We start from the raw sequence: 19,252 nt of genomic DNA, 5'->3' as shown, positions 1-19,252 counted from the left end.
AAAATGACTTTCATTTGAAAGACATATGGTTTCCCTGGGCCTGGGACTGATTTTTTTGGTCTATATTCTTCCCTGAGAAGCCAGAATCAGTATCTAGAGAAGATAATTTAAAGAATCAAATATCTAACGTGTACAGCAGTTGGCAGTTTGGCAGATCTGGGTTGCCCAAACCCTGCACATTCCAAACATCTTCAAGACTGACCCTTGGCCAGTTCCTAGGTGACACTTCCAAGCCCTTGGGCTGTCCTGTCTAAAGAAAGTGTTTTTGTATACTTGAGTTCTGGGTCCATACCAAATAGTTTATGTCAACACTGGGATTTACAGTGGATGCCTGTTTTTGTATGCCCGGGGTTTGGAGCCATGCCGTATCAATTTGACCTCAGAGCAAGCTGGGGTCTGAGAAGCTGAGGTCAGTTACTTGGCATTATATTCCTGCATAACTGACCCCCAATAGAAACAGCGGCTATCAAAGCCTGGGTGAGTGTGTCCCTGTTTTGCAACACTGTGTACCTGTTGTCACACACTGTTGCTGAGAGAATTAAATACTGTTCATGGGACTCGCCTGGGGGGGAATAACAAGAAAGAATCTTACAGATGACTTTCCTTTTGCTCATTTAAATCTGGATCCTGTCATATAGTTTATTACATTTATGTAATAAACCATAACTATGAGAATAATACCTTTTTGGAGTTCTGTGACTCTTTCTAGCAAGTCATCGAACCTAAGAGTAGTTTTGAGGATCTCTAGCGCCTAGGGCTGTTTGGAGACATATATGTTGAGAAAGCCAGACGCTCTGCGCATGCCTACCACCACCCTCGGTGCTCGGACCAGGGTCAAATATCAGCTACAGTTCCTATTAAGGACTTATAAAGTTCTTCAAAGGAGAGGGACAAAAAAGACATTCTATAGAAAAACTACAAGAAAATATTAAGTATATAATTAAGTGCTTAATTGTGTGACAGTACCTATCACTGCCATAACATTTCCAGGAAATGCTGAGAAACATAGAGGTCAAGTCATTTTTCTTTTACCTTTAATGCCCTTGAAATAATACAATCTCGTCAAGGGCATTTGCTCAGGAGTAGATTAACATTCACATGCTTGGAAGATAAATTGGGCTACTGGCATACTCTTATTAGTTTTTTTTTTTAACAGCCACAAAAAGCTGCCAATTTCATAGAGCTAAGAGGTTTTTCTCTGGAAAGATCTTCAAATCATTGTAAAATCAAACCATTCTTATTACTCAGTCTTTTTTCTTTCTCTCTGTGCTTGGTTTAATGTAGGAAAATGTGTCATAAAAACATACATTTCTTTCTCTCTTCACAAAACACTGCATTTCATGGGTTGATGATGCTACAATTTTAGCTTTCTAAAGTTTACATTTCAGAGTGAATTTTTACAACCTATCTTATAGTGGTCCTTAAAAATAAGCAAGATGTGTAACATCAGAAAGGGAGACAGCAAATTGCTGAACTAATGATCTTACAGATGACTTCTAAAAAGAAGAAAAATTTTAATTTAATCTTATTTTTAGAAAAATGTAAGTTTAAGAAATATTACAGAATTTGAACACTGTCCTTTTATTTTTAACCTCAAACTGTATTTGTCATGAAAATAAACTTTGTTCCAGGCTCACAACTACTTTAAATGAACATAGAGCAGACAGGAAATTAGGCAGTGAGTCTGCAGAGAATTTAAGCTTTGCTCATTTCTGATTTTGTTTGGTTTTCAGGGAGGTCTTTCTTGAAAGGCCAAAGAAAAAATCTTTCCAGTAATACATATATCCAGAGATATATCAGAAATAATACTCCAATGAGGTCTGGGGGTCTAATGGAAGTGACTTCATTCAAGAACTAAGTGGAAGCTAAAAACCACATATTTTCGAACAGGCTCAGTCAGGAGTGGACTGTGTATGCCAGGGTCGGAGGTGGGAAGCACCGTGAAATCCCGGAAGCACCTGACCACGGATGGCAGCCTTATCAAAAGTCACACAGGGGTCACACAGGGAGAGGGTGACATGTGACATTAACCAAGGCATCTTTCTGGGAACAGTTCAGTCAACTGCTTCTTAGAATTTTAAAGGGGCAAAAAATGTCAGATTTCCGTGTACTTTAAATGGGGTATGTGCCAATTTCACTACCGTGCCCTGGCGTTTCGTGCTCTCTGATGCTGCTGTAGAGATCCCCGATGCTCAGTGGTGGGACACCCCCATCACCACGCTGAATTACAGGCCTCCTTTCTCCTCTGTAAAAAAAACAGTCCACCCTTGCAAAGCCCATATTGAGTCTAACTAAGGAGGGGAAATGACATGTAGCATTTTTGACTTAAAACATTCTCCATCCGCAGTTGTACGTCACATGCATTCACCATGGACGCTGTGTATCATCTTTGCCTCCTTATTTACAGCTTTTCATTAATATTAACCTTTGGTGATATGCTTTATTCAAAGTGGGCTCTAAGGACTCTTCAGATACATGTAAGGATTAAGAGCTATTGTGATTATGGCTTATCAGAGGTCCAGATCTGGGTAAGGATTTTACCACTTTCTTTCTGTGCTAGGACATCATTTTCTTCATACCTCTGTGAAGGTCTATAGGTACCCTTCTACTTGGTATCATCGCCATGTGGTTATTTCTTGTCTTTTCTACTCTATTTTGTGATCTTTGAAAGAAGAACTGTTGTATAAATTATGCTTGTGCCTCTCCCAGCATGTGTGACACAGTACCTTTTACATAATGAACATTCAATAATTATTCATAGACTGAATGAATAAATGAATACTATCAATGATGTCATCAGTGAATAGAAGGGTATAATCCATTATCTTTGATATATTTCAGCAAGTTGTTCCTTTTTTATATTGACTGAGACAAATAAAAAGGCAGTTGATGGTCACATGCTTGGCAGGGTTTAATTCTGGTGACTTTTTAAAATGGAAATTTTCTAAGTGCCAATAAATAGCACTTTACATTATTTGTTGGCCTCTACCATTTCACTGTGATAATAAAATATTGTTTCGATATAAAAAAAATCAGACTGAACTAGCCTGGGTGGTGTCCAAACCATCTGTTTAGGTCCCGAAAACACTTGCAGGGAATAAATATGTCTATACTGAGCCTGTGACTTTCAGATTTGAAACCTTAAGTGCAGAAAACTTGGGAGCAGTCCTCAGACAGCAGCTCTCAGAGATATCTACGGAAGGAGGAAAACAGCAAGTTACCGTTGCTCGAGAGATGTGTTTGCCAAGAAAACTAAAACATTGAAATGTAGGTCACAGATGGAATCCCATTCTTTCATAGCTACAACGTCCCAACTGCAAAATCTGAAATCCATACCTGGTTGAGCCCCTGACCCGCCGGAGCCCCCACAACCCTCTTCATGGGGCTCAGCTAGCCCTCTCTTGTCTCAAGGGTTACAGGCAAGTTTTGCGTCATGCTCACTTTACTCAGAGATATTAGCATCTCCCATGGTAAGCCAGGCACCATGCAAGTCGCTGAGGATAGAGCAATGAGCCACACAAACTTGAGTATCCTCGTGTGGAGATTTTTGTAGAACTGAACATATTTTTGGAGTCAGATTTAGATTTGAATCTAACAATTTTTACCTAAGAACTAAGCAGATAGTTTTTTTTTGAGAAATCAGTAGAATACTTGCAATAAGCATGCCATCAGAACAGCATCCTTTACATGGTCCCTGCTAGAAGGACACCTCTAGGATGCAGGCAAGATCAGGAACATCTGTGGCCAAGGAGGGGTGAAAATGCTACAGAGGTGAGGGCCAAGTGGGGGGCCAACAGACACGATCGCTCAGAGAAAAGAAATTTGCCTAGGTCCTTGCGGAATGTTGGTGGCCCTTATCCTATTCGAAGATGAGGAGGAAATAATCTCTGGTCTAGTAAAATAAAGAAATGTGGGAAAACTTCAATAGCTTCTAAATGCCTTTTTTTTTTTTGGCAATGAAAATTAACCCCAAATTCAGAACCTGCCAGCTATATACAGATGAACTGTATTCTAAATGCTGTTTAAAAAGTCACTACAACAATAAAAGCTTAACAAAAGAAATACTATGAAATCAGATTGAAAAACATGGTTTTCCTTGTGAATTTCAATTTCTTTGCTCGCATAAACATTTCTGAGAGCACAGGCCAGGGGGTTGCCCACAGAGGTCCCGGGACCCTTCTCCCAACGGGGACCAGAGGGGGACCATGCCACTCAGGCTGCAGATATCTGCAGCTGATCTGGAGGCGGACAACTTTTTCAAACCAACTGACATGTTCTTTAAAGTAGTCCCTAGACAGAAATGTAATAATTACTACCAAGCGCCTACCATGTGCAGGTGAGTGAGTGGGCTGGCCTGGGGGGGCCATACGGAATGACGTGCATACGGCTCTGCTGGCGTGGGGCTCCGAGTAGGGAGGGGCAAAGAGGACGAGCAAACAATTAATAGATGATGTTAGAAATATTTCACAGGAACCACAGAGGGGACAAGAGAGCCAGAAATGGGGAATGGAGCAAGTCAAGAGGGTTGGCACGGTCAGCCACCGTGAGGATGTGATTTTGGCTGAGATGGAAGTTTGAGAGAGACAGTCACGCACAGAGGTGTTACAGCAGGGACAGGCAGAATGTTTCCTGGAGGAGAAAAGGCACATGTGAATTCTCCAGGAGTTGATGCTTTTGAGGACATGCAAAGCAAATTAAATTTAAGAAGAAGGAAAGACAATCAACAAGATACGCAGACGGGCTCGTTCAGCCTGTTCTGGGCATTCATAGGGCCCTGTAAGGCTTCAGACCAATGCTTGCCAGTAAGCCTCCTGCAGGCGCATGGGAACTGAGACCTTCCTGATCCACTTTCTGCCACAGAAGCATTAAAAACAGTAAAACCAAAACAAAAACCAACCATCATCTGACATGACATTAAAAGAAAATGTTAGTACACAAATTTGTAGATAGAGTATAATTAAAATATTGCAAAAAAAAACTTTTGTTAAATTCTGGAAAGAAAACAGTAAGCTCATAATAGTGTTATTGTTAGAAGAGTGAACTATTTTCTTTAATGCACTTTCTTATTTTTTTATTTAAATATTTTCCTTGTTCATAAATTATAATTGCATTAATTATAATCATTGGTTTATGACATCATTTGTTTATGCATGGGTCACCTTTGATTTAGATAATTAGTTTACTTTGTTTGAATAATCTAACACACACCTGACACTCCATTAACTAAAACAAAACCTTAGGAACTGAACAGTAATCTCCGTTTAATCCTAAGGCCCCTTCCTACCTCTTTGCCTTGATTATATCTTTGTCTATCCTAGGAGAACCTTTCTCTTTTGTTCTTTCTTTTAATGCAATTCTACTGCATCTCTAAGTACAACTACAAGGTATGGTTTTTTAAAATCGAAGTTGTTTTTATTTATAAAAAGAATATCAGGATGAATGTGAGCCTTTGAAACTTCTGTCTGCATTTAATATTATTTTGCTTAGGTTCATCTAGAACGGCCTGCTAGATTCCAATGTGTGAAGGTACCAGAGTCTATTTAGAGGGCCGTCCACTTCAGGATTCTTCTCCAGATTTGTGCTATCGTGACTAGTACTTTGCATATTCCTGCACCCATCTCCTCTTGTTCACGGGCAAAAGCTCTTCCTGACTATGTTTCTGGGACTAGAATGGCTGAAACATAGGCTAAGGAAGGCTTCATTTTATGTGAAAATGATAAACTATTTTCCAAAATGGTTGCTGCAGTTTCCATGCAATGTGAAAGATCCTGTGAATTCATAATTACTCCAATACTTGGCATTTTCAGATTTTTTCTAATTACATAGACATCATAGGAGATTCCATTTTAGTTTAAATTTTCATTTCTTGATAACCAGTGATATTTCCCACATCTGTTTTCTCTCTGTCCCTCTTTTTTGTTCATTTTCCTATTTTCAAAAGTTTTCTGTGTCTCCCTTACTGATTTTTAGGAATTCCTTTTATATAATTGATGGTGATCTTTTGTTGAGTTTCTGTTTTATGAATTCTTCTCAGTTGACAATTTTTGCTACCTTTTTTATTATTTTAAGGCAATGTATTGATGAACAAAGTTAATTTTATTATAATCAACTTAACCTTGGTTTAATAGGCAACATATTTTGCTTTGTTTTAGACATGGGGGTCTAAGTAATACTAACATAAATGGAGATTTTACTAAGAACTTTTAAAGTTTTTGTCTTTGTTAGTAAAAACAGTATTTATTTCCTCTGAACTTAAATTTTGTTTATTGTTTGAAGATAAAGATTCAATTTCATCTTTTTTTTCAACATCATCTATTTAACAAATTCTCCCTTCCCAATGACCTCAGATACCACTTCTTTCATATGTAAATTTCCATAAATGTATAGGTATCTTAATGGACTGATTGATATATTGGTCAAATCGCCATCAGTGCATCTACATATAATTTTCCATATACATTTCAGAATTTAATTTTCAATGTCTGAGAAGAAAAGACTTCCGGGATTGTGACTGGGATCCCCGCACCTGTCAAACCGTGTGGGAATGCCCTTCTCTTCGGCCTCTGCTTCACTCTTCTACATAATATTTAGAATCGTGTCAGCAAGTACCATGACAACATGTTTAGGATCTTGGCTGGAATTGCATGAACTCTATCAGTGCATTTGGAGATAATGGCATTTTTCACAAGATTACGTATGGCATGCATTTAGATGTATTTAGATTTCCATGAATAGTTCTTAACTTTTTATCTCATTTTTAAACTTTGAAATGTGCTTGCACTGCCATTATAACACATGAATTATTCAACAGACCCTTAAATGGTTTGGAGATACATAGAAAGATGAACTCGACTGTCCTCAAAATAGTTACCTAAATTCTATTTGGCACTGTTAGGGACAGAAAGCTCACAGTAGCTGATTTTATTGTTAAACAGCTAACTTGCATGAAGTTTTTTCTTATGATAAATGACAATTGTCCTTCATAGAACTTTCTGTGTTCTAATTTTACTCTGACTTTAAACAAATCTAACTCCTAACATAATTACTTAGTTTATGCCTTTTAAAAATCACTTTGACAACTTCTTTGACTGTTGGAAAACTGATCTTCATTAAAAACTCTGGACAGAAAGAAGAATTGGTACTATTTACCCCATTTTTTGAACAGAAAACCTAGAAATCAGACAGTTGAAAAAATGTTCCAATTCTCACAGGGAGTAAGAATGGCCCTTAATCTTGGAAATTCATTGTTATTTCCATCCAGACCAAGTTTAGATTGTTTGAATCTGTTTTACAGAGCCAGACAAGGTCACAAGATGAGCAGCTGACCTTAAACTTAGAGTTTCTGAAATACATTACAGGCTTACAAGTTTTACACATCTTAAACTCCCGGGGTAAAATCAGACTCAGTGTGATGGTACTCACGTCTTGTTCGACCTGGGGATCTCCCTCCTCAACCAACACAAGAGGCACAGAAGTTCTCTACGTATCACTGCTTTAGTAAATTCTTGGTGACTTTGGAGGCCATCATTTATTTGCAGCACCTTCAAGTTATTGGTTCCTTTCTTAAAATGAATTTTAAATCTGTGAGAGTAGACTGAAAGCTCCACTGAAGGTGGATGGCATCAACATTCATGAACGGTCAGGAGCTCTGCATGCATTTAACTCATCTCATCCCCAGCCCATGCAGTAGTTCATGTTTTCTTCGTTTTACAGATGAGAGTCAAATTTTTATGAAGTGGTAGGTGAGTGACATAATCCCTAGACACACACGAACACCATATCTGGGTTATGTTTTTCTCAGACTATGTGCCCTAAACAACAAGAGGTTGTTAATGAAATATTTAATAAATAACAAAAATATCAGGAACTTCTGCCAAATTCTGTTCTTTCAGTACCACACTCGATAATGAACTGATTGAGCAAGAAAAAAGAGTAAAAGTAGCTGAAATTCAGCTACTTCATGTTCAGCACTTTACTAGAAGCTGTGCACATATTTATCATTGAATCCTTACTCGACTTGAGGAGGAAGGTACTGATTTTATAAATGAAAAGCTGAGTTTTAGAAATGAAGTAATTTTGCCAGGGTTATACAGAAGCAGAAACGGGTGGATTCAAACCTAAACCCGCTGACTCTCCAGTCTGTTTTCACATATGCATGGAAAGGACTGCCCCTGTGGGGCGTATAGCCCATCACGACCCAGCCGGCATCATGGCATTTTTAAGCTGACTCGGTTTCACGTATGGAAACCCGGAGCATTGGGGTTATTTAGACTTCTGTTCTAGTGCAACTATTATTTTAGTTAAGGAGAGATGGATCAATAAGAAAGCAAATAAATGAATAAGATTTTCAGACTGGGATAACTATTGTTCACATAAAGCATGGTAACGTGCTAGCTACTGAGTGACCGCAGTCATGACATCAAGCTAGAGCCAGAATGGTGCAAGGGGTCAGCGACGTTCATTTCTGAAGCTAAACAGAGGAGACTAAGAGAGGAGCAGGTGCAGAAACCCAAAGATGGGATTGCCTGGCCTTGGAGTTTCAGGGAGACCATGGCAGCCAGCTGGGCTGGAATCCAGTAAGCAAATTACCGAGTAGATAGTATGAAGGCAGAGACAGACAGCATCTATTAGACTCTCAGCCATGGTCAGGAACTCAAAATTTATCCTAATAGGAAGTCTTTAGAGAAGGTTTGAAGTGGGAGGGATGTGCAAAATGTAATTTGGGGCTTACGGATAAATCACCAGTCTGTGTGCAGTGTGGAGGACAGATTGCACAGGGGCAGCCACAGCGGCAGGAAGACCAGTTAGCAGCCTGGACCACCGACCTGGGCAGGGTGTGATGGTGCCCTGCACCAAGGTGGAGAAGGGAAGCAAGGAAGAGGTGGATGGGTTAGGGGGAAATATAAATAGGCCTTACTGAGAGACTGCGTACGAGGAAAAAAGGAATTGATTTCTCTTGAAGTTTTTCTCGGCCAATTGGATGCTTGTGCCATTTACTGAGATGGGACATTATCAAATACTGGGACAGAGAGCGACGTGGATTAGCGAAGAGGTAGGATTGAGAGTTTTTGTTGTCGGGGGAGATTTCTGACCACGTGAAACGTGAAACACTTTTGAAACATCTGAGGAAAGATGCAAAGTATTTTACTAAGTTTCTGTTGCAAGCCTTTGAGAATTTTTTTAGTTTTTATTTTCCTGAATGCTTAGCGAGCTCTGGAGAGGGTATATAACTTCCTAAGGCCACCAAATTGGTAAAGGTGTAGCGGAGGGTCTTCGTCTAGGTCAGCAGACCCACCGCACATGTGCGCCTGTCATCCCGACGTACCCCCTCTTTGCGGCCAGTGGTGCAGACACATGCCCAGACTGTTGGGCAGAATGAAGACCTGGAGTTCAGGGACTGCCGCGCATGGAGCTATTCATTTACAAAACACAACTGGAAGATTCACAGACCCTCCTGCAGAGTAATGGTTTCACAGATGAAATACACAGGTGCAATGGGACTGGCTCAAATCTGCACTGGCTTCCCAGAGGCGCCGCACTCAGCGTTAGAGCAGAGGAAGAGGCCACCGAGCGTGCTCCCCACTTGGGGTGCCCATAGAAGCACTTCCCAGGCACACGGGTTAAACAGCTCATCATTTTGGGCTGTGTCCATTCGAAACACCTTAGACAGCAGCTGCTCTGTGGCATCTTTATATGCTCGCCACAACTCCTGGGTAGCAAATGCTAGTGGAGAGAACGAGTCCATTTCTTCCTTTATTTTAAGGCATCATAAAATGAGGTCGTGGACTGTTGAAGAGCTGAGAATGGGTAAGTTAGGGCCGTGCAAAGAGCACAAAGACCTCCGGCTCCCCCACCCAGCTCTTTGCCACCATTGGGATGCTTCTCTGTCACTTTCATGACATACTGACCATTCCCCACATTAAATACCAGAGTTCTCCTTTTATTTTTTTGTACAGACTGCTCCCCGTTTCAGAACTGCATCCTCGTGCTTGGTGACCTCCCTCCTTGCTTGGCACCCCTCCTGGCCAGCCGAAGGCCGGGCTCTGGGAAGCTGCAAGCATCGGTCACTGCCACAGCCTCAGACACACTCCACGTCAGGTTGCCTCCAGGGTACTTGGAGAGCTCTGGGAAGGCGACCGATGTGCACACAACGGGGGAAGCTCTCAGAGGATATTGGCAGCAATTCAGTTGCCAACCAGCTGCAAAAAGCTTTAAAGGACAGTGTTGCATAAAAAATGAAAAATGTTGATTGAGGACATATTGCCCTTGATTGAATGGTGAAGGAAACCTGTTGGCAGGAAAACAGATATGAGAAAGAGAGAGGGGGAGGGAGATGGAGGGTCAGGGAAAAATAGGTTGGCCCCTTCGACCAGCTGTGGGGAGAAAGCTCTATTTTTTAGTCCACGGCAAACATCCTGTGGAGATTTGTCTCACTGCTGTCTGCTAGAAATCCAATCCTAGGAAGTGACGGAGATTCTGCCACATTTTGCTTTAGGACTGATTGTCCAGTGCTAAGAACAGTTCACATCTCTTTGAACACGCTTATATGATGGGTTCCCATTATAGCCCATCCTTGCCAAGTTTATCTGAAAGTCCAGAAGGGTGGGGCAGGAGAAGATGTATATTTACAGCCCTTAGAGCCAGGTTTTGGGGCTTTATAATCCAATGACCTCCAGAGATGTAATTTGGTTACATTCTCAGAGCTGCTAGCAGCTATTTCATTATTTATCCCAGTGGGGGATTTGGCTTCCTACCAGCAAACAGCAAAGCTTTCTCTTACTTCCCACAAGTTGTATGGCCAATGGTTTAAACATGACTGGCCTGAGGATTCCCCTTTCCAAAAAGTTCAGTCATTCACGGTTATCAGTGCCCAGGGAGTTTTCTGAGGAATGTTCTGGATTTCTTGATTGTGGGAGGCTATCCTGTGCTCTCAGCAAGAAGTAATCTTTACCTCATCATATCCACCATCCAGCACAGCTAACTGCACACCTCCCCCAAGGCCCGGGCTACATCCTGACAAGTGATCTCCTTCCACAGAATCACAGAATATAGTCATAGGAGGCGGCAGGCACCCTCCACATCCCACATCAAAACGACACCCATCCTTTGTTCCCAGGTTGGCACCACTGAAAGGGGCACATATCAGGAATCCTAAGAAACTGCTGTATCACAGGGAAGTGTGGGGAGAATTTTCCAGCTTTGGGGAAGGGAAAACAAAATGTTGCCTATAGGTACCTCACTGTATGACTGAAGGGTCTTGAAGACTGAATTTTTTTTTTAGGTCATCCTATAAAATATTCCATCCCCCAAGTTGATGAAGGGAAATAGAGCCAGACACAATGGTTCTCTACTGGGAAAAAGTGGGTTTATGCATAGTCTCCATCATTTGAATATGAAAAGTAATTTATACAATGGTTATATAAAGTACTAGATATAAAGCTTCACTTTGCCAATGTCTTGGGAATGGCTGTGCAGTGCTATGAATTTGAAATGTGTGGGGTAACAGGGTTGTGCAGCCCTTTGTTGGGAAAGCTGAGAAATTGTACAAATAGTCTTTGATGACACAGCCCTTCGCTGTCCATTGTCAGAGCAAAAGACCATATGATATCACCAGTCAGCAGCGGTCAGATCATAAAAGGACACAACTATTCTGTGGGATATTACTAGGTCAAAGTCTTTTAACCTGTTTTACTTTTAGGAATACATCATAAGAAAATGTGGATAACCATTAGACTTAGCTGAAATTGTGTTCAATACAACGTTTTTTGTAACAAGAAAAAATATTGAACAACCAGAATGGCTGATATTAAAGACCTAGTTAAATTTTGATCTACTATATTGTACGACATTACACAGACATATAAAGTCATGTTGTAGAAGGTAATTCATCCATCTGAAAAAGACGTCTAAAAGTACGTGGTGAAAAGAGTAAAACTAATTTGGTGAAAAAAGTAAAAAAACTAAAACTAAACTAATTTTACTACAAGTAAAAGTAAAAAAGTATAAAACTAAATATTTGGTGAAAAAAAAGTGAAACTACTAAAAAGGTAAAAACTAATAACTAAAAAAGTAGAACTAAAAAGAAAAAACTGAAACTAGACAAGCAAAAAGTAATCCCTAAAATAAGTAGGTACGAAATGCTCCATTTCAGGTTGTTAAAATGTAACATACACAAATGTTCTGGAAGTTCGACAAGTACTTAACACACATTAACAGCATTTTTTAAAATAAGACAAGAGGGGTTTTATTATTTAATCTCATTTAAATTTTGAACTTATTCTGAAATGAACACCTATCACTCATGTCATAAAAAAACTGATGAAAGAAAATTTAATTTTAAAAAGGCCTGCATAAATGAAATGTAATTCAGTAAAGGGAAACCCCAAAGTACTGCCTCCCAGGCACTGTATGGAGCACAGATGGGTGAGGGACAGAATTCCCCAGCAGGGTCAGTTCTCTTAGGGTGGCATGGTCGGGATATCTTTGAGCCTTTGTGCCATTTTCCCTGTGTTTAATAGTCATAGAACATATCAAGGCAGAAATTCAACAGCTGTCATCAAAGACAGTTGTAGGCAGGCAGTTCTTCTTTCCGATAATCCACTGAGGTCCTTCCAGCAACGACTTCAGAGCTTAAGCATTTCAGATCCTTCCACCGGGGCCATTCTTCTGCTCCGAGTATGCTGCAGCTGACTCCCACCACCTCTCAGGGAGGACTCGGATCAAGTATTTTATCAGACAGGCCCTCCCTGACCACTCAGTCTGAAATGACTGCAACGCACTCCGGCCACACCATCACTCCTCAGGGCTGCTTTGTCTTTCTTCATGAAGTTCATCATCATTGATGTGGGTGGGGGGTGTGTGTGTGTGTGTGCATGTGTGCGTGAGGATTTTGTTTCATACCTGCTGAAGCTCAGGGATCTACATCAGTGTTCACCTTGTAATAGGCACTAACACCAATTTTTGGTGAATTAATAGATGAATCGGAAGCTCCAAAGCTGAAGTGAAATGTGTGTCACAACACCAAGCTTATTTTTAGGTTCCCATCTCTGTTGCTGATAAAGGCATGCGGAGAGGAAGGCCAGGAGGAATCACTGCCTGTCCGGGAGGAAGGTGCCATCACTTTTGAGTTCAGCGGTGCTGCTGAGCGGGGCGCCTAGAGCACTGTGTTCACTGAGCGAACGCTGCGAGTGTGATTCCCACTTTGGTGCATTTAAGGCTACCCTACGTCCATCGTGTACGCTGTACACGCAGGGCCTCTGCAAATTGCGTGCAGAGCTCCAGAAGGCAATGTGCCCATTGCTTTCTAAGTGAACGTCCCTTCCTGCCTCTCAGGTCAGCACTGGGATATTTGGCTCAAGTAATAATGAAAATGTGGGAGGGTTTTAGTGGTCAACAAAATCGTCAATACAATCATCAATTTAATTTAAACTCAAGCCCTCTTAGACCATCTTTTTACACCAAGTGGGGGCCACATGAGACAATTGGCTTCTGCTGTTCCGCAGCCCTAGATCTGACAGGGCTCTGCAGCAAGAGGCTTCCATCTCACCAAATACACTGTATCAGGGTGCAGACCTCCCAACTCATGGGGAGCCTCCTCATGCTGAATTTGAGCCCCTCACTTTCCAACAAGCAACTTGTGAGTGACCCTTTCCACAGAAGCAAGGGTCTCACTGATTTATCACGTGACTTTAAGTAGTATGACAGCTAAGAGAGTTTACAGACCTCTTGGCCAGAATAATTTCTTCTGGAGGGACGATATTTAGGGTGGGATCTGTGAGAGTAGAGACCATTTCATGACCTCTGCATCCCCTCCACTTGCCACAAATACTTGCCACAAATACTTGCCACATAGGACTCTGCTCAGTAGTACCGCTGGCCTATGAAATGAGTGGGTAACTGGGTGAGGGCTCTAGCCATGAGACGGGGTTCTTACATGCTCCCCAGCCTCCCACGTGGACATGATGCTGTCCAGGTCTCCAGATTTCTCTCTAATGACCCCTTAAATGGTTTACTGGTGTACCCTACCAGCCTTAAATAAGACAGAATGACCCCCTGGGAATCAGCAGGGCCCCAGGTCCCTGACGCGATGACCTCCGGTACAGCCCAAGCCTGACGGGCCGGACATGTGAGGGGGGTGAGGGCAGCGGCCTGGCGAGGAGCAGCCCCGAGCGCATGCCCCGGCTCTGTCATGCATGTTCCACGGCAGTTCAAATGCTGCCGCTGAGGAAGCGGGCAGGGTGGAGGCTGACACACGGGAGAGCCGCACAGCACAGACAGAAAAATAGAAACAAAGAGATGTATGGATCTGAAGGCTGATCAGTTCCACGCCCAGCGACCAGCAGGTATCCGTCTAGAAGCAATGCATGTTTGAACCTGGGAACTTAGTTCACGTCTCCCACTTGCTAAGCGATGGGGCCTATGGCATATGCACTTAGCCTCACTTCTGCTCAGCCAGTAGGCTTATGGGGAAGATCAGGTAAGTTAAGGAATGTGAGTGGCTCGTAGGCTCTGACACTCTTACAAATGTGACTATGCTCTCAGAGTGGAGAGGCAGTAGTGACTGAAGGGGACCTGTCGCCAACAAAGCTACACCTGATGTCACCAGTTCTTCACAAGGGAGGCAGAGAGGGAGAAAACCAGCGCTGTGTCGCGACTGGTCCCCGACAGCTTCTGTGCACATCTCCTCTCAAGGATCAATGTGGCGTGTTTGAAGTCAGTCACAGTGGGAGTACTGACACCACGGATTGGCGAGAAGCTACAAAACAGGGCCTCTTTCCCCGGTGAGAGAGACTAAATAAACCATTACCGGCACACAACTGGATGGAATGCACAGTCATGTTACTTTTCTCATATCCAGTAAAGATGAGGTTCTCTATTTGTTTTGCCCTGGCCCTTCCAGACGCCAGCATTCTCGTGGCTTAGTAAAATAACCAGCATTCTCAAGAGAGAGGGAGAAAAGAATGCTCTAAATCTGAAGACTGTGTCCACCTTTCTCACATGAATTTTAATTCCAAGGTCTATATATTCTTTGATTCCATATGGTACCATGAGGTCTCAGTAAATACCATTCAATGGCTCTGATTTAGTAACAGTCACACACAGATATGTCAGCTGCCATCTGCTGGACTTTGTAAATGAGTCAGTAGTCCCAGGCAGGGGAATGCTGTTCAGATACTAACTTCCAACCTTATTGAGATGGTTTGAGCCAGAGAGCCTCCCTGATAGTTGAAAGATTTATAGCACATTTATATTCTTATAAGTGGTCTTGACCTATAGACTGATGGGAACACGGAGCTTCCTGACTGCTGGCCGCCTCTCAAAGACGGGTTTCGCTGCGGAAGAAGTTTATGTACGTCCCAGGGCGGCGTTAGAAAAGTCCTTCCTATTCACCCTGCTCCAAATATGTACTAATTCTATCGTGAGCCTGACTCCCATTTCCAGATTCGGGACCTGAAACACAGCCATTCTCTTTAAACAAGGTTCTGAGACTAACTAGTGAAGTACAGCTGTGCCCAACTCCAGCCGTACGTACAGGACAGCTCCTCACGAGGAGCAGCATTTGCATTGGGAAACAGACGTAGCATAGAAAAAGCACAACAGAAATGTGAAGACACTGCAAGAATTTTGGGGTGACTTCTGACCCGCTCGCTCTCTGCTGGGGCACCCATGGGTTTGTTGCCTTCTCAGTTTTGAATAGCAGAGCATTTAAACCATCATTTTGCTCCCCCTCCCTGCTCTCCAATCTAAACAACAAAAGAGGGAATTTAACCTCATATCCTCGCTCTGAAATTAGCTCTATTGTCAAAAGATGACAGCTGTATCCTGATTTCAAGAATCTCATGTTGGAGTAAAACAGCATTTCTGAAAACCATTGTGTTACGTCAAACAGATCTGTAATGGTCCCCCGGCAAACCATTTCCAGAAGACTTGGGTAAGTAAGATAAAAAGACACCATTTCTGAAGAGTCGCTTTTATGGGCTAGGTCAGAGTGCTCTTTCCATGTTGTTCATTCCCAGTCGAATTTCCTAATAGTCTATCTCCTCCGCTAACAGATGCCCGGCCTCATGTCGGAACCAGATCGCGCCACCGCTGAGATGCTATCCAGCTCCTTTCTTATTGAGCCGTTTCCCTGGCAGATGGCGCAGTGCTGCAGGCATCCTCCTTCCTGTTAATTACCAGCCTTCGCTACAGATGGAAATGTCAGTCAGCCTCACAGGTCCTGGTTCCTGCCATTGCCTCAGTCCATAGCCCTCTACCTAGGCAAGATGCTGCCAACACACACCATGTGTTTTGTGACTGCTGACTAGGCAGGCAACAAAAAACAACTTACTTCATGAATATTCATGGCGGAATGTTTGAAGTTCTGTTCATCTGCGATGCTTACGGATCTGCTTAAAGGGGGTTGCACCTTTCTGAGAACACTCTGCCCCTTGTTTTCCTACACTGAGGATATGTGAGTTACCAAAGTGAGTTGCCATGGCAACATAGAGAGGACCATTAAACGCCGGCCATTTGGAGCCTTCTGCAGGCACATCAATTTCTGACGAACGTTCTTCCATACCTTTGAATGTCACTTCATTATTCTCGTCCTGCCATAACAGACCAATAGTCACCAAGCTGAACTGATTAGCTAATAACTGCGGGTTTTCATTAAACCACGATTATCTCATTTGCACGTATGTAACCAAATATAAATTCCTTGATCTTTCCTGGTATTTAAACATACTAATTGCAGATAAATGAATCTCAGCAGTCATTCTTTATTCATAAAGTCAAATGAATTTACTTTCTGTAAAGGGAAAACCCTTTAGGGATCAAAAATGAGTATCTTTTCAGGTTTATAGAAGATTATTAGGGCTCAGGTTTTGAAAAGTGGGGAACGGACAGAGATCTGGACCATCTTGCGGAAGGTCACTCAGGCAGGACTTGGACTGTTCCCCGTCTCCGGACGTGAGCTGTGCCTGGAAAGGTAGATCCCATGGGATGAGGGAGCCGGTCTCCGTGCTCAGCACTGTGCCTTCCCAGCAGCCTTCCCTTCTCTGTGATTTAACCCAGAGAACCCGACGTTAAACACCCGCAAATAGCTTGAAGAGGCAAAGAGCATCAACCTGAAGAGAAGCGTCTTTCTAAGGGCAAAATAATCAGCATTCCAGGAGGGCAAATGGGCAGCATGATGGGTGTTCAGGACGGGAGTCCCGAAGGAGTTACATAATTGTTTCATTTTTTTTTACAAAATATCAAGCCTTTTTCCCCTAGGTATCTCTTGTTCTAGAAGGAGGCTCCACTCTCTGTGATTTTGAGTGGCAGGAGAGCCGCCGTGGAGAGGACCGAGGTGTGGCTTCTCTGGGCTGGACAGCAGTGCAGTGGGTCGGGTCAGAAGGTGATCTCTGGGGGCTCCTGGCAATGATTATGATGCTCAGCCCTCCTTCCAAGTTCCTTTTTAAGAAGAAGATCTGATTTGTTATGTTTTTCATGTTTAGAAGAAAAAGCAAGCACATTGAGGTATTTTACAGGCAGAAGAGAGAAGAGGTCAATCTGAACGGGGCTCCTGAAGAAAACCTATGCAATATGCTACATATATTTCACAAGGTGCTAGGAAAGGATGTCCCCCCCAGGGTGGGGACGGGGACGACGCCCAGAGAGCAGCCAGAGTTCTCTGTTTCCTGGGTCAAACCTCACTGCGCTGCATCTTGCAATGAAGAATACATGTGATGGTGTGCAGATAAATGGTTAACAAGCTCACACACCAAAACTAATGTTGATACATAAATATGTGTCCGTATAACTTCACTATAAATGTTACTCACATGAAAGATGTAAAGCAGATAATTTACAAATAGTAATAAAACATAAAACATACAATACTCTTTATTGTAGACTCCACATAAACACCTGATTCTTAGAGAATGCTTTCACTCATGTTTGCCACACTCCTGTATCTGTAGCTAATCTATGGTTGCAATTCAACCATGACTTGAAAATTTAATTGCATCTCTTTTTCATTAAATTTATTATCATTAAATCTGATCTGGGATCAGTTGTGAAGCTACTTCTCACTCTCACACAAATTGTATTCATTAAGCTAAAACCTCTTGCAGCACTGTGTATATCACTCATTATTCAGTGATATGAGTGTCTTTCTTGCCTAACTGGATAACAATATTCAAACACTGGAAGAATATTTCTTTACAGTTTTTGTGCTATTTGCAGAGTAGTGACTATGGACAGCACACTTTTAAGTTTAAAATGCATCATTAACATTTTCTCCATCACTTCTTAAGCCTAGTCAATCAGCAAAGCAATAAAACAAGCTTTGATTTATAGTGTTTGCCAATTTCTATGGTATAAATACTCCAACCACAGCCGATACCAAGCTAACAACATGATGTCACTGAATGCAAATTTGGGAAGAGATATATCGCGGCACACATGAGTTTTAATAGTGTCCGTGTTTAACAGCCAACTTACATAATTCCTGAAAATTCAGTAATAGGCTCCTGCAGGCTAGTATGAGTCCATTCAAACATGCTGCTTTGTGGTTCATTCTCTTTGTTTTCTTCACCTCTCACAGGAGTAATGGTTTACTACAAGAGGCTGCATTTGCAAATATGTGAAATTGCATAAATTTACAAAGTCTTACTTAGGAGAACTTAATAAATCATTGAATACGTTGAACTGAGTGAAGATGCACTTAATGAAGTTAGTTGAAAAGATGAAATGCAAGCACATGGACAGTTTAATGACATGTGGCTAGTTTTTGCTTTGTGCCAAGGGAGATTTAACAGGAAAAGAAAACTTTGGAGGAGGGCAAGAACTTTCTGTGTAGCTTGGGCAAGGCAGGTCAGGGGCTTGGCCTGAGCTTAGAAAATGGTTAAGATTTGGATAGATGGAGAAGAGCAAAGGATATTTCAGCCATTAATCCAAGGAATCCTTACTGAGTGATTTTTAGTCAGACTGTTTACTGTCACCAATCCTTGAAAGACACAAAACCATTCTAAGAATGTGTCATCTTCTGAGCAACTGGAGGGACCCAAAATAAATCTCAAAAAGTGGTTAAGAGTAGTTAAATTATTGTTTACCTAAAACTGCAATTAAAATTTAGCCATTGCAACTAAAAGAAGGAAAAAAGAAAAAAGGAGTCTTCCTTATATGCAATATCTTTGAAGCTTCCACAAGAAGTTACAACATTAAAAACTCATCAGTAAACCAAAATTTGCTCACAAGATTTTATATGGAAACCCTAAATTTGGTC

Source organism: Manis javanica, chromosome 1 (assembly GCF_040802235.1).
Source record: "Manis javanica isolate MJ-LG chromosome 1, MJ_LKY, whole genome shotgun sequence".
Lineage (NCBI taxonomy): Eukaryota > Metazoa > Chordata > Mammalia > Pholidota > Manidae > Manis > Manis javanica.
This window is presented reverse-complemented; position numbering follows the sequence as displayed.